Source organism: Hoplias malabaricus, chromosome Y, assembly GCF_029633855.1.
Source record: "Hoplias malabaricus isolate fHopMal1 chromosome Y, fHopMal1.hap1, whole genome shotgun sequence".
NCBI lineage: Eukaryota > Metazoa > Chordata > Actinopteri > Characiformes > Erythrinidae > Hoplias > Hoplias malabaricus.
In genome coordinates, this window is record NC_089820.1 from 56,206,349 (window position 1) to 56,221,674 (window position 15,326).

The window sequence follows — 15,326 nt, forward strand, 5'->3', positions numbered from 1 at the left end:
AATTTATCAGAAGTAAATATTTATAACTTTTCATCAAAAAAAGGAACAATTCCCATGAGATGAAGAATCAAACTGAACCAGTTTATGCTTCATAGAGTGGGTCCCCTATAAGGGGCAGACATGTTTGCAGAATCTCTGGTGCAGCTAGGCCACTAGGTGCCAGTTTTACAGCTGTTAATTGGAGAAATAATCATGTTGTTTGACAGCTACCTGTTATCATTCAATAGGTTGTGGGTTCGCTCCGGGTGACTGTCTGTGAAGAGTGTGGTGTGTTCTCCCTGTGTCTACGTGGGTTTCCTCCGGGTGACTGTCTGTGAGGTGTGTGGTGTGTTCTCCCTGTGTCTGCGTGGATTTCCTTCGGGTGACTGTCTGTGAGGAGTGTGGTGTGTTCTCCCTGTGTCTGCGTGGGTTTCCTCCGGGTGACTGTCTGTGAGGTGTGTGGTGTGTTCTCCCTGTGTCTGCGTGGGTTTCCTCCGGGTGACTGTCTGTGAGGAGTGTGGTGTGTTCTCCCTGTGTCTGCGTGGGTTTCCTCCGGGTGACTGTCTGTGAGGAGTGTGGTGTGTTCTCCCTGTGTCTGCGTGGGTTTCCTCCGGGTGGCTGTCTGTGAGGAGTGTGGTGTGTTCTCCCTGTGTCTGCGTGGGTTTCCTCCGGGTGACTGTCTGTGAGGAGTGTGGTGTGTTCTCCCTGTGTCTGCGTGGGTTTCCTCCGGGTGACTGTCTGTGAGGAGTGTGGTGTGTTCTCTGTGTCTGCGTGGGTTTCCTCCGGGTGACTGTCTGTGAGGAGTGTGGTGTGTTCTCCCTGTGTCTTCGTGGGTTTCCTCCGGGTGACTGTCTGTGAGGAGTGTGGTGTGTTCTCCCTGTGTCTGCGTGGGTTTCCTCCGGGTGACTGTCTGTGAGGAGTGTGGTGTGTTCTCTGTGTCTGCGTGGGTTTCCTCCGGGTGACTGTCTGTGAGGAGTGTGGTGTGTTCTCTGTGTCTGCGTGGGTTTCCTCCGGGTGACTGTCTGTGAGGAGTGTGGTGTGTTCTCCCTGTGTCTGCGTGGGTTTCCTCCGGGTGACTGTCTGTGAGGAGTGTGGTGTGTTCTCTGTGTCTGCGTGGGTTTCCTTCGGGTGACTGTCTGTGAGGAGTGTGGTGTGTTCTCCCTGTGTCTGTGTGGGTTTCCTCCGGGTGACTGTCTGTGAGGAGTGTGGTGTGTTCTCCCTGTGTCTGCGTGGGTTTCCTCCGGGTGACTGTCTGTGAGGTGTGTGGTGTGTTCTCCCTGTGTCTGCGTGGGTTTCCTCCGGGTGACTGTCTGTGAGGAGTGTGGTGTGTTCTCCCTGTGTCTGCGTGGGTTTCCTCCGGGTGACTGTCTGTGAGGAGTGTGGTGTGTTCTCCCTGTGTCTGCGTGGGTTTCCTCCGGGTGGCTGTCTGTGAGGAGTGTGGTGTGTTCTCCCTGTGTCTGCGTGGGTTTCCTCCGGGTGACTGTCTGTGAGGAGTGTGGTGTGTTCTCCCTGTGTCTGCGTGGGTTTCCTCCGGGTGACTGTCTGTGAGGAGTGTGGTGTGTTCTCTGTGTCTGCGTGGGTTTCCTCCGGGTGACTGTCTGTGAGGAGTGTGGTGTGTTCTCCCTGTGTCTGCGTGGGTTTCCTCCGGGTGACTGTCTGTGAGGAGTGTGGTGTGTTCTCCCTGTGTCTGCGTGGGTTTCCTCCGGGTGACTGTCTGTGAGGAGTGTGGTGTGTTCTCTGTGTCTGCGTGGGTTTCCTCCGGGTGACTGTCTGTGAGGAGTGTGGTGTGTTCTCCCTGTGTCTGCGTGGGTTTCCTCCGGGTGACTGTCTGTGAGGAGTGTGGTGTGTTCTCTGTGTCTGCGTGGGTTTCCTCCGGGTGACTGTCTGTGAGGAGTGTGGTGTGTTCTCTGTGTCTGCGTGGGTTTCCTCCGGGTGACTGTCTGTGAGGAGTGTGGTGTGTTCTCCCTGTGTCTGCGTGGGTTTCCTCCGGGTGACTGTCTGTGAGGAGTGTGGTGTGTTCTCTGTGTCTGCGTGGGTTTCCTTCGGGTGACTGTCTGTGAGGAGTGTGGTGTGTTCTCCCTGTGTCTGTGTGGGTTTCCTCCGGGTGACTGTCTGTGAGGAGTGTGGTGTGTTCTCCCTGTGTCTGCCATACCTAAACATAACTAACACACTAGCCCAAGTAACTTATTAACAGGACACCTTGGGGCTATTCAGATTTCATGAGTACTGCTCATGGTCACAGCAGCAGTGTTGAACTGGTGGGAGGGTACGTATATCAGAGCTGTAATAGCGTCATTGCTGTCCCAGTGGCGAAGAAAGTTCAGGAATATCAGCTTTACAAAGATAATATCAGCCTCTCCAACCCTATTTATTATAATAACATAAAACTCATGGCCATGACTCCCACTCACAGTGTTTCCTATAAGATGTTACTGTACTAGCCATGTTCAGCTCCATGCTCTGGATCCCAAACCCAACTCCCACTCCTCTGTAAGGTACCGGACATAAGCATTCACATCTAAACCATAATGTGATATAAACTCATGTCCAGCAGCACGTTCTCCACTCCTGCACCAGTCCCTGTCCTGTACAGTGTCCCTCGTTCCAGTCGAGCTGGTCAGCAAATGGAGCGAGTCCACTCTGCAGATTCCTCTGATGAGGTTAAAATCTCACTGGCCCGTGTGATCACTCAGATACAAGCTCCCTCCTGAGAGGACCACGTGCAAAGTATTTTGGGACAGTGGCCAATGCTTTGAAGAGCTGCCAATGTAGAGAGCGAACCCTGCTCTCTTTCTCTCTCTCACTTCCATTTCTGCTTTTATTTTATCTCCAAATCTCCCTGTTCACTCTGTCCTGCCCTTAACGGAACACACCAGCAGCTTTTAATCTTCTGTATCAGCAGCGTGTGTCCAGTTACTGCAATCACTACTGCACTACAGGCTGATTCTACTTAGAGTAATATAACAATGATAAACAAGAGAGAAAGAGGTCGATGCACTGATCTGAAAATGGCGGACGACCTGCATCAATTTACAATCCATTTTTTAAGTGAGAATTGATAACAATTGTTAATGATAATTGAAAGAGTCTCAGTTGTGGGTGGCATTGTGTGTTTGAGAGAAAGCCTGGGTCAGCTCTGACTCGACTACAACAACACGGTTCATAGAGGACTGGCTAAAAACACAATAACTTTCCTAAGTTTCTTTAAAGGAGTTAAAGGCCTGAAGGAAACCTTGATACACACTAACACACTTCAACATGAACTCAGAGCCCCTGCTCAGGAGGTAATTCTGGTTTCACCTGACGTTATAGCAATAATAACGGAGGATAAACAGATGAAGTGAAATTGTTCTGTCTGTTGTGGATCTGCTCCTCTTTGTTCTCCATCCAGCGTTCTCTCTCTCTCCCGGCCTCTCTCTCTCACTCTCTGCCTCTCTCTCTCTCCCACTCGCTCTCTCCCCCTGCCCCCTCTCTCTCTTTCTCCCTGCCTCTCTCTCTCTCCCACTCGCTCTCTCCCCCTGCCCCCTCTCTCTCTTTCTCCCTGCCCCTCTCTCTCTCTCTCTTTCTCCCTGCCTCTCTCTCTCTCTCTGCCTCTCTTTCTCCCTGCCCCTCTCCTTCTCTCTCTCTCTCTCTCTCTCACTCTCTGCCTCTCTCTCTCCCCCTGCCCCCTCTCTCTCTTTCTCCCTGCCCCTCTATCTCTCTCTCTCTCTTTCTCCCTGCCCCTCTCCCTCTCTCTCCCTGCCTCGCTCTCTCTCTCTCCCTGCCTCGCTCTCTCTCTCTCTTTCTCCCTACCTCTCTCTCTCTCTCTCTCTCCCTGCCTCGCTCTCTCTCTCTTTCTCCCTACCTCTCTCTCTCTCTCTCTTTCTCTCTCTCTTTTTCTCTCTCCCTGCCCCCCTCTCTCTCTTTTTTTCTCCCTGCCCCCCTCTCTCTCTCTCCCTGCCTCTCTCTCTCTCTCTTTCTCCCTACCTCTCTCTCTCTCTCTCTCTCTCCCTGCCTCTCTCTCTCTCTCTCTTTTTTTTCTCCCTGCCTCTCTCTCTCTCTCTCCCTGCCTCTCTCTCTCTCCCTGCCTCTCTCTCTCTCTCTCTCTCTTTCTCTCTCTCTTTTTCTCTCTCCCTGCCCCCCTCTCTCTCTTTTTTTCTCCCTGCCCCCCTCTCTCTCTCTCCCTGCCTCTCTCTCTCTCTCTCTTTCTCCCTACCTCTCTCTCTCTCTCTCCCTGCCTCTCTCTCTCTCTTTTTTTTTCTCCCTGCCTCTCTCTCTCTCTCTCCCTGCCTCTCTCTCTCTCCCTGCCTCTCTCTCTCTCTCTCTCTTTCTCCCTACCTCTCTCTCTCTCTTTCTCTCTCCCTGCCCCCCCCTCTCTTTCTCTCTCTCCCTGCCTCTCTCTCTCTCCCTGCCTCTCTCTCTCTCTCTGCCTCTCTCTCTCTCTCTCTCTTTCTCCCTACCTCTCTCTCTCTCTTTCTCTCTCCCTGCCCCCCCCTCTCTTTCTCTCTCTCCCTGCCTCTCTCTCTCTCCCTGCCTCTCTCTCTCTCTCTGCCTCTCTCTCTCTCTCAGCTGCCCCACTCCTCACCTCTCCTCACACTGTAATCCTTTCCATTACACAGCTCTTACCCAAAAACTCTCGGACACTTTCGGCCATTCTCCACACATTCCTGTAATTCGGAGAGACAGTCGGCTCTAGACTAAACCCAACTCACTGATTAAAGCCCCAGCTTTTTAGAAAGGTCAGTGTGAACAGACAGGTCCAAGACAGAGCCACTGCATTAGGGCGAGAGTTCAAACTGGACACATGACTCACACTAACACGGACACAAAGTGGAGACAGAAGGTGCTGGCGATATTTAGCTGAGCAGTCATACTAAAGTCGCACTACACTCCTCTCTCTCTCACACACACACACACAAACACACACACACACTGCACTCATTGCCTTTAGGAAATTATGGTAATTTGGGAACTGGAAAAACCAACAGCCAAGCCACAACTCCAGCCCATCACACACTCGCCTAACACAGCATCCTGAAGAATGTGAATAGTGTGTGTGCGTGTGTGGATAGGACATATGTACGTACACGGTGTCAAAGAAGGGTCTCTCACATGGTAAATAGCAGAAACAATTCTGGGTGATCAAAGCTACAATATGCAAATGAGCGCTCAACACTTCAAATGAGACTCCAATGAGCCAATCACAGACAGCGGTCGGGGCGATTCGCTGTAAACATTATATAAAAAATATCTCCACCAAAATGATGCAAACTAAAGCCGACCCACACCACATCACGGAACTGGCTTGTACCTCACTCACACACATACTCACACAATCATGGTTTGGAACAACAACAACACAAGGGGGAGCTGTTTCTTACTTATTTATATCTAGAAACTGCTCCACGTAAATATCTCTTTATTACACATCCCAACTGCCATAAGCAGCATTTTATACAAAGATTTGCTCCGATGATGCGATCGCTTTTAGACCTTTTCCCTTCAAAATACCATCACTCTTCTAAGCAGCAGCAGCTGTGACCCCTCGCTCCACCCTGCAGCCAACAATTTATAGGTTCCCACGTCAGTGTATACAAACACAGACGAGAAATACACTGGAAACTTGGATTAGAAACATTCTACACTGCCATTCTGAAGTGGCCCTGTGACTGCTTATCTTCAGATGCAGGCAGGAATGCAGTCTTACGCTGACAAGCCCTAGGTATTTGACCTATATCTATCTCTGGTAATACACACGAGCGTAAAACTCTTTATTAATGCTACTCTCCACATTCACACTGTCCTTCGGGGGTGTTTAAACAGCCCGTGTTCCATTTTTACCAGCTGACCGGAGAGCACTGATGTTTACTGTTAGTCCAAAGCTTTCTCCACACTAAACCCTGAAGATAGATACAGTTCTCAGAGCTGTACTCTGTAGACGATTTGTCTGAAAAACCTGTCAACACACATTACACCCAAACGCTGACTGTGATAAACACATTCTCTCCCAGCACTTAAGCACTCAGGACAACGTCTTCCACTTCGACTCTGCTCCGAGACGGTTTCTGGACGCGCCTCGCCGTCGCCGGACACCGAGGACAGAAAAACACATGCTCCTGACCGCAGTGTGTGTGTAATGACTGTGTGTTACAGTGTTGACAAGGATGATGTAAGTGGAAGTTGCACGGTCTCCACAGCTGTCCATGTTTACGCTCCTGTCTCGAAGAACGGTGACTATCGCCGTGACTACACTGTACATCCAGCTCATCCAGGGACTCTTCTGAATGTTATCAGCGGGGAGTCTGTGTATATCTCTGTGTATCATACAAACTGTGTTTCTGTGGAGGGTCAGACCTAATGAGTCGCCATACTTTCCGTCGCCATCCACTGACTATTGAGCGCTTCAGAGCTCATCTGGGAAATGTCACAGAGACGAGTCGTGTCTGACCGAACCTGTTCCTGGAGAATGTAAACGTCTGTCTTCAGTGACACACACACACACACTTCAGACCAGAGACAATTAAACAAGAGTATGATTACGCACCTACACATGCTCGATAATCTCATAAACACGACTCAAACACTGACCTCACTACACAAGCATCAGAGAGAGAGGTGTGTGTGTGTGTGTGTGTGTGTGTGTATAACTCAGACTGTTTCACATTCTTTTGAACATTAGGAAGTGCCTCAACCTCCAGCAGCGTGCAGGATCCACCAGGACGTTGCGACAGCTCACTCTCCACACATCAGCTTTTAGGTAGAGAGGCGACAGCACAAAGCAGCCAATGCATGCACATGGAGGAAACCCATGCAGACACAGAGAAAACACAAAACACACCTCACTCAAAGAGAATGACCAGAAAAAGACCCCTCTCTCTCTCTCTCTCTCTGCCCCCCCCCCCTCTCTCTCTCTCGTACAAACAGCTTCCTTAGTTTGCCACACGACACAATGGCAAACAATTCTTAACAAACCAAACCAGCCACAAGAAAAGAATTACAGCCTCCTCTCCTGGCCTCAGGAATGCGTGCTTGTCAGGGCTGTGTGTGTGTGTGTGGGGTGTAGGGCAAGAGGCAGGGCGCTGGCAAAATAAATAAGAGATTACAGATTAACCGTCGAAAAACAGATGATGTAGACACCTCTTCTAAAGAGTTAAAGGTACAGGATGGACTCCTCATTCCTTCAGCACACAGCTCCTCTGCTGCACACCACAGTGGTGGGATTAGTTTGGCACTGGGCCTGGTGACGACCTGCACACGCACAACTGTTCCATTGCAATCCTATTGGTTAGTGCCTTTCTGAGGAGCTGTAGAAGCTGCCTTTATGATTTTTATATGGACAATGACTTTCATATAGTGATGTAAAATAGACAGATAGATAGAGAGATAGATAGAGAGACAGACAGATAAAGTCTGCTTACTGGCACACAGAGAGAGAGAGAGAGAGAGAGAGAGAGAGAGAGAGAGAGAGAGAGAGAGAGAGAGAAAGAGAAAGAGAGAGTGAGAGAGTCACTTCCTCTAACACATCCTCTGTGGTACAAAACAAACCTTGAAACAGAGACTGAAAACAATGAGTGAGAAGCAGCACAGAAATCAGCAACAAACTCTAACTCTAAACACAGTCGTCTTTCGGCCTCTCAGGCTTTAAATGAAACAGTTATAGACAAAGATTAATGATTAATTCATGTTTATATCGGAAATTAAATGTAACAGTGTCTGCAAGTTTTATCAGTGGGGGGTATATAACCTGCGAACCAATCAGAAACTGCCATTCACACCTGTGTCTAGACATCACAACCACAGAGAACTGACTGTGTCTTAGTTACACTCGGGCCTTTTTCTGTGTTCTGTCCACAAGAAAACAGAGTTTTATTCATTCATTCATTATCTGTAACACTTATCCAGTTCAGGGTTGTGGTGGATCCAGTGCCTACCTGGAATCATTGGGCACAAGGCAGGAATACACCCTGGAGGGGGCGCCAGTCCTTCACAGGGCAACACACACCACACTCCTCACAGACAGTCACCCGGAGGAAACCCACGCAGACACAGAGAGAACACACCACACTCCTCACAGACAGTCACCCGGAGGAAACCCACACAGACACAGGGAGAACACACCACACTCCTCACAGACAGTCACCCGGAGGAAACCCACGCAGACACAGAGAGAACACACCACACTCCTCACAGACAGTCACCCGGAGGAAACCCACGCAGACACAGAGAGAACACACCACACTCCTCACAGACAGTCACCCAGAGGAAACCCACACAGACACAGGGAGAACACACCACACTCCTCACAGACAGTCACCCGGAGGAAACCCACGCAGACACAGGGAGAACACACCACACTCCTCACAGACAGTCACCCGGAGGAAACCCACGCAGACACAGAGAGAACACACCACACTCCTCACAGACAGTCACCCGGAGCGGGAATCGAACCCAGTGTTTTCAGTGTTGTGTTGTTTTCGGTCAAAACTCACACAAAGAGCAGCATGCGTCTTCTTTTTACATTAGCAGCCTGCTAACACGGCACAGCAGTGTTCATGCTAGTTTACCTGGACCCTATTCCTTTTACATTTACAGAAAACAAACAGAAACTAAATCTACAGAACAATTCAGAGAACAATAACACAATTAGCCATTCCCCCAAATTGTGAAGCCCTAGCTTTAAGTGATATTCAATCTCTGTCTCCTACCAGCACCGCCCTAAACCTCCATCAGCCTCCACCTATCTGTGCAACTGTGAGACCAAAGGCCCAGCCATGTGTTCTAGAGTGATAACACCATACCCACTATCCCGCGAAACAAAAGAGGAACAACATCTCTGTCATCTGCCCATTAAAGCCCAGTAGAGTCTGAACCCACACTCCAGTGAAGGTCTTACTTAAGTGAAAAGCAGCCAGGCAAAAAAAACTATTTGAAGTCTAGTCATAAGACGAATAAAGAAAGAAAGCAGTGAAGTGTCACAACATCTAGCAGCTGTCAGTTGAAGTTTATATTCTTAATCTGATGAGCTTTTAGTCGAAAATAAACTGCTATAATTTAACACCAACAAAAACCTGAACTCTTCAGACGTCCGCCTCCATTCACCACAACTGTGAACAATTCTGACGGCGAGTTTCTCTCCACAGCAGAGCACTGCAAACACAAGTCTTATCCACTTTGCTTACGCCTTAATTATTTCTTTATTATTATTAATGTTATTCTTATAAACAGTGGCCTGTGTTTTGTGACGTGTTTTAAATATCAGGAGACAGAAGAGAGAGAGAGACGAGAGAGACAGGAGAGTGAGAGAGAGAGACATTATTGTGCAGTGTGAGAGAGCAGCTGGGTGAAGATATTGCACCATCTTGGCCCAGTCCTCTTCTCTGGCACAGACACAGACACAGCAATGTGAAACAATTTTCCACAAAACAGCTAGAAACAAAAGTAGCATTGAGTCTGATCCCTGCGTTCAAACCCAACAAACACCTGCCCCCAACTCTCCCTCACTTTTATACCGACCCCCCCCCTCCTCCTCTATACACACACACACACACACACACACACACACACACACACTCTCACTTTAACACAGTCTCTCTCTAACACTCTCACTTCAACATTTACGCTTTCTCTCTTTAGAGACAGTAACAACTTACATTCATGCGAAAGCTATTAACCCTTAAACTCCAATGTCCACAATTATTTTGGACAACTACAAAATTAAAAATTATAATCAAATCCCTTCCCACTCTCTTTTTTTATTATCCCTCTCTGTCTCTCTCTCTGCCCTCTCTCTCTCTCTCTCTCTCTCCCTGTCTCTCTCCCTGTCTCTCTCTCCCTGCCTCTCTCTCTCTCCCTGCCTCTCTCTCTCCCTGTCTCTCTCTCTCTCCCACCCTGCCCCCTTTCTCTCTCTCTCTCCCTGCCCCCCCCCCTCTCTCTCTCTCCCCCTCTCGCTCCCTGCCTCCCTCTCTCTCTCTCTCTCTCTCTCCCCCCTCTCGCTCCCTGCCTCTCTCTCTCTCCCTCCCTCTCTCTCTCTCTCTCTCTCTCTCTCTCTCGTAAAGTGCAGTAGAGAGTAAAGGCTTGTTGAAGCGAGTAAGGAATGCAATCCTGCACAAGGAAACATGTTCCTATCACCCCCTGTATTTTTCCAATAAAAAAAACAAAAAAAAAAACACAACAACAAACATCAAAGGTGTTCATAAACCATTCGTACGAGTTCTGGGCATGCTCAGTGTGCCCCCTGTTTAAAAGGAGGGGCTGATAGAGGGCCCTCTGCTTTATCTAACACTGTCACATGTCACCATCGACAAAACCCCTTCACACTGAGACAGTTTACGTTTCACTCATCGTGGAGCTGTATGATCTCCATAGAAACACGTGAAATGGAATGAGACGCACTGAAGCAGCTGCATATGAACGTAATCAAATACAGCACTGCTCCAACACACAGCAGAGAAAGCTACACTGTCGGGAACATTGTGACTGTCACGGCACCCTCAAGGGAATATATTCAGTACCTTTAATTAGGGAAAGTAGAAGGTGTTTCTGAAGTACAGCTGCTTTAATATGATTGGAAGCTTTGGAGGTCTACAGTCTAGACGTGTGTGTGAGAGGGCAACAGGTGCAACATAAACACAGACACGTACAGATACTATATGTACAGAGCAGTGTCTCTCTCCAACACGTCTGAGTGTCAGCTTCATCTGTTTTTCTCTCTCTCTCTCTCTCTCTCTCTCTCTCTCTGCGAACAGATTGCTCTTTAATGACCGCAGCCCTCAGCTCGTATCACGTTCTCCTGAGAGAGTCCCGCGCTGGCCCCCCACACCTGCCCTCAGCTGACAGCGAGGAATAAACGATAGGTTTTAAATGAGCGGCTGGCGTCAGAGGATCGCCATCTCCATCTTCTCCAAACACTCTGGAGCTGTGAGGGTCAGCAAAGGTCAATGAGCCGGGGGGCAGCTCTTATTTAGAGGTGGAGAATATATAGATAGGTTATTATTATCGCAATTATTACTGTGAGAAGTCATACATCCAGGGTTCATATTGCTAAGATATAACAATGTGCTATTTATGAACACGGTCATTAAACTCAGTGTCATCCCTTTTAATTTCCCAGGATGGTCAGATGGGCATTATATTACTGACTCGTGTGGTTTCATTGGGGCAGTCAGTGGATTCTGAGTTAAGTGAGTGCCAGGGTCTCAAGGGTCTCCTGGTTTCATACCTCACTCTGAGTCACTGTCTGTGAGGAGTGTGGTGTGTTCTCCCTGTGTCTGCGTGGGTTTCCTCCGGGTGACTGTCTGTGAGGAGTGTGGTGTGTTCTCTCAGTTTCTGCGTTGGTTTCCTCCGGGTGTTACAGAAAATTAATGAAAGATTAACGTCCACCGTTAGAGAGATTATTTTCAGAAATTTTGAATTTTACTGTTGTTCTGGACTGACTGTGGACACTGTGACACCTGGTTACCATCAGCACTATTGGAAAGAAATCTGAATCTCCACAATAAACCATTTTACATCAAACCAAAGCACTCCAGATGATTCTAGAGCTCTTCGACTCAAAGAAAACAAGCTCTTCGGTGCATCCCTCTCTATTCTGTATCTCAGTTTTGGGAATAGTGTTCTTTCCCTCTCTCTCCAGTCAGACCTGGCAAGAAAAAGAACAGTTCATAAACAAGCATCATCTCAGGAAAGCACATCAACACTTCATCTCCACACACACACACACACACACCACAACCATCACACAAACAGCGCCCCCAAAATGTCTGCAGAAGCCTTTGTATGGCATTGTCATTACAGAGCTGCAGTTAAACCTGGTAAACACCACATGACGTACGGACACCAGCGCCAGCTTTCCATCACGACCCCTGCCCAGCTCAGCTATTAATCACAGCAGTCACAGCAACTGACCATTAGCACCTTATTAATCACAGGATTGTTGAATTACTATCTTCTTTTCAGGCAGTGACCGGTTAATGTGGGGCTGGAGTGTGTGTGTGTGTGTGTGTGTCGAGGGCGACAACCTGTTTTTCCACATGTCAATGTATTTCTTAGATAATTTATATTCGGAAAAGGAAAGGGTCTTCCACCAAATTTCAAAAAATGTCTTCATAATACAGTTATTAAGATGTAAATGAAGATGTTCACCAATGTCTAAGGCATCAGACGGTGTTTTCAGAAGCAGCACGTATAAGAACTCGCCCTGAGGAGAGTTGAGTATTAAACTCAGGCAAATAACATAAAAAAGACAAGTTTATTTCCTTAAAGATCAAATATATCATTGTCTCAGACATTGAGAAGACAATTTAATATCAATTTCAAAGTATTTTCATTTGACTTTGCCCTTCTTTATGAAAATGGATCATACGTGTCCTCAGGAACATATATATAACTTGAGTTTAATGATAATTTTTCACTAGAAATGACATAAATCACATTTATCTCCACACTGTAGAGAAGCCCATGTGCTCCGTGAGAAAGTTTTAGTCTGAATTCAGCCTCAGAATCATTCCAGGCTTTAATTACAGACCGCGCTAAAGCCAAGCTCCATTTGGTGGAAAAGAAGTTAATGATTTTTGATATCGCTGCTTGTGTGTGTGTGTGTGTGTGTGTTCTTTCTGTATGGACTGTCAACATTTGATCTAAGGGAGCAGGTGATATCTTGCGTAGTCATATATATGTCTTACTGCCTCCGTCATGTGGCATGTTTGATTCTCAATGTTTCCACACCCTATACACACTCTCACATGTTGTTACACACACACAATGTTTATCTGCTGGATTTAACATATTGGTGTAAAAATAATAATTAAACAAATGTGTGTTCATAGAATATTCTAGCCTTTTTTTTCCATTGTTAAACTCAGCAAATAAAAAGTGTGCGTTTTAAAGATGCGTCCTTATTTCCAACTAGAAAATCATTCATTCATTATCTGTAACCCTTATCCAGTTCAGGGTCGCGGTGGGTCCAGAGCCTACCTGGAATCATTGGGCGCAAGGTGGGAATACACCCTGGAGGGGGCGCCAGTCCTTCACAGGGCAACACAGACATTCACACACACCTACGGACACTTTTGAGTCGCCAATCCACCTACCAACGTGTGTTTTTGGACTGTGGGAGGAAACCCACGCAGACACAGGGAGAACACACCACACTCCTCACAGACAGTCACCCAGAGGAAACCCACGCAGACACAGAGAGAACACACCACACTCCTCACAGACACTCACTATTTATATGGCTGTGTTAATTTGTTGTATTGGTTGTACGGGGTATCGACCGATACGCAAATTTTATGTATCGTATCGGAACTGAAAAAGTCTGATCGGTGCATCCCTTTTAAAGTAAGCCTTGTTAACTGTATGTTGTACAGTTTAATTACTGGAATCATGTTCTGAATCTCAATCTATAGAAAGTGAATATTCACTTTACATTTGATAATACTTTTTTAAATTTACAATATTACCACACAGTACAAGATCACAGTGATTTAATCGTACTCTCTATAGAATACATACACTGCCTAATTACAACAGTACACACATTACTACGTGAAAGGTTCAGGTCTCAATCTGCAGGACATCCTCAGTTTCCTGTGAAAAGGGAATAAGATAAAAGCTTCAGAAAAAACCCCAGAAGAAATCTTAAGCGTGATCTTTTTCTTCTCTCTTCACCTGATAAAAGTGATGAAAAAGGGACTAGACCCTGAACGTCACTCTGTACCACACTGACCTCAGATAATCACACAGAATCCATCTGAACTGGAGGACATTGTTTTCAGTGCTTTAATCGCTTAGTTCCAGTGAAATCGCCTGCAGAAGGACTCTTGGCTGACCACGAGGGGCTAAACGGACCAATAGAAATGCTCCAAAATGATTCATTCATTATCTGTAACCCTTATCCAGTTCAGGGTCACGGTGGGTCCAGAGCCTACCTAGAATCACTGGGCGCAAGGTGGGAACACACCCTGGAGGGGGCGCCAGTCCTTCACAGGGCGACACACACTCACAACTATGAAGTCGCCAGGGCCCTGGAGCTGTGTGACTGTGACACCACCTGCTGCTCAAGACACCTACTCCACTGTTTACTAAACTCCTTCATTCCAAAGGCATCCATTGTTGTTGACCAGACAACACAGGGCTTGTTCACTACCTGCTGATGAGCTGGACCAATCAGAAGCAACCAGACACTTGTGTTGTTTCATCACAGCCATGACTCACCGTCTTTTTCAGCAACTCCGTGCTCAAGCTGTTGCCCCAGGTAAAAGTGAATGTGGACCTGGACCTGGATTCATTCTAAATTCACTGCAGGGTAAATCAGTGTCACGGGGTTTGACCCTTGTTCGACCAAGAGCCAGAACCCCTCTCAGCTCCCGACCTCAGAACCGGCTGCACAGGAAGTGAGTAACAGTCCCACACTCACGCCAGAGGAATGGATGCTCACAGTAGAACAGGAAACCATTCAGCGCTAACAGAAGCACACAGCTGTGTCCTCACAACACACAGACAGAAAACCACACACACACACACACTCCTCCTCCCTGGAACACACTCTAACCCACCTGAAGGTGCTGTGGCAACTTTTACTGCATTCTTCCTCACATATTTCACCCTGTATTTCGAAACAAGATCAACACAGACCAGCCCTGATAAACACGGCCAACTCGTCCCAAAGGCATTACACTGCCTTTTTCAATCCAAAGAACACAGTTCCACTGCACCACAGACCAATTCTCTGGAGCTTTACACTCCTCTAGCCCACAATAGACACTGTGCATACGGCCTTAGGCTCTAGGGTGTGCATTTCAGTAGTGGTGTCCATCAGGAGTTTCCACCCTTAAAGGCTCAGCAGCAGCTCTATGAAAGTGTCAAACAAATAAATACAGTGGTTGAGTTCCTAACTTGTGTTTATTGAGAGTCAGAAAACATGTTATTTCTTACTAATTGAAGGAATAAGGTTTAAAAGACCGTCCCCCACCCCCCTCAGCGGTGTTGGGAAACTCTAATAGGCGTCTTGCCTGTGACGTAGATGGTGGACAACAACTCTAGAAGCTGCACTTCATTTAATGCAAAATGAGGAAAAGGTGTGTTGTTTTTGGCTGCAATCATTCAATGTACAGTGGGACATCTGTGAACAAATGGCCCAAAGATCCCAAAATATCCAGAAAATGGACTAAATTTGTCCACTTTAAACGGGCACTTTGGAAAGGACCCTCCGCTCACTCCGTTATCTGTAGCTCATTTCACTGGCGCTTTTCCAACAATATGGGCATGTAAGGACACCAACGAAAGGTGTTCAAGAGCCTCTGTAACATGGAGGTAAACAGGGTAAGGACACTCACTTCGCCTGTTTTAGTTGGTGTTAGTTAACGTTA

General features: G+C 47.4%; 1 protein-coding gene across 1 annotated transcript in view; it reads right to left on the minus strand.

Moving 5' to 3' along the window:
• LOC136678470 (piezo-type mechanosensitive ion channel component 1-like) overlaps positions 1-15,326 on the minus strand; it is a 91,675-nt gene that overhangs the window by 66,155 nt on the left and 10,194 nt on the right. The gene's annotated exons all lie outside the window — the stretch shown is intronic.